The sequence below is a fragment of the Triticum aestivum genome, chromosome 2D (assembly GCF_018294505.1).
Source record: "Triticum aestivum cultivar Chinese Spring chromosome 2D, IWGSC CS RefSeq v2.1, whole genome shotgun sequence".
NCBI classification, from domain to species: Eukaryota; Viridiplantae; Streptophyta; class Magnoliopsida; order Poales; family Poaceae; genus Triticum; species Triticum aestivum.
The window spans coordinates 294,799,460-294,800,995 of NC_057799.1; positions in this window are offsets into that span (position 1 = coordinate 294,799,460).

Here is a 1,536-nt window from a genome sequence, read left to right on the forward strand (position 1 = left end):
ATTGCCACATGCCAAAATGCAACCTCATTTGCCTAGTAATTATTTAATTATGATTTTCCAAAGTTTCTATACAAAAAGAAGCTTTGTGAAGGAGGTGCAAGCTAGGCATATCCAAATGAGTTGCCATTTTGCACGATCCCTCATGTCATCATATCATAGCCCTCCACCAAAGTAGAGCTCATTTCATGCCTCCATGTGAGCTCATCTTCAATTCTTTGATTCTGTCAAAATTTCAGTTTGTGAAGCAAGTATATTTTATCTTGCTCCAATATGGCTGAAATTTTTCTAGGCCTTCTATTATCCATATAACTTACCTCCACCCATTTTGGGCATGGTTCATCAAGCCATTATTCCTCTAGAATTTTTGCAAGTTTCTGTCCAGAGTTAAGCTTTGTGAAGCAAGTGCCACTTTTTACAGCAGCTTCATATCATCATATAACCCCTCTCTGCCAAACTTCAGCTCACAGAGATCAAGTATGTGAGTGCATCATCCAAATCCCCAATTCTGGCCAGTATTGCACTTTCTACTAGAACCACCATCTAAACTCCTCCTCTTAGTCTGATTTTTGGTGATCAAAATCACCTTAGTGTGTGATCATCGCCAGACAAACTAGTTACCACGTTACCTAGCTGGTTTAACCACAACAAGTTACAAACACCTTCTTACTGATTTACTTTCGGAGCTAAGTGCAAATCTCTTCTTTGCCCCTGGACCGATTTATTTCTTCAGTTGGACTAAGGACACCAAGGTCCATCTACTGGACATGGTCGGCCATGCCAAAGAGCGCCGCTTGCGCTAGTGTGCGTGGTGATCATGCTTGCGTCATGGCTGAACGCGTGCTCTGGCTTGTTCCAGCCACTATTCTCGTCTCCTCCCTCCTCGTCTCGACTTCCATTCGTGTCCTGGAGCTCGCCCGTGCTCGACTGCATCGCCCTGCGTCGCTGCTTTGTCGTGGTTCGCCATCAATGCACCGCTAAGAGCAGTGCCCGTGCCATGCCCAGCCTCTGACCTCCATTAAAGCACTGCTCGAGCTCACTAGCGATGCTCCAGAGCCTTCCCTGGGCCTATATATAGGACCCTCGACCCCTCCCGCAGCTCATTCACTCCTCCCTCGCCTCTCTAGTCCACCGGAGCCCTCGACCCCCTCTTCTTTTCACCGGAGACACTACTGGAATCAGCTAATTTGCCATCTGCCAGCTCTTTGCCGTCTGCTAGATGACGGCAAAGAAGCTCTTTGCCATCAGCTACCCAAAAGCAGACGGCAAAGAAACGGCAGACGGCAAAGAAGCTCTTTGCCATCTGCGGGCTCTTTGCTGTCTGCCAGCAGACGGCAACGAATCTTTGTCGTCCGCTGGCAGACGGCGAAGAGAGAGGTGGCCCCCACCCCCCGCCCATTTGGAAAAAACTTAACGGCCCACCACTTTGCCGTCTGCCAGCAGACAACAAAGAGGCAAAAGGGCGGACGACAAAGAGAGGCGGACCGCAAAGATTGCACTACCTAACGGCCCGTACCCCCCCGCCCGTTACTCTGTTCT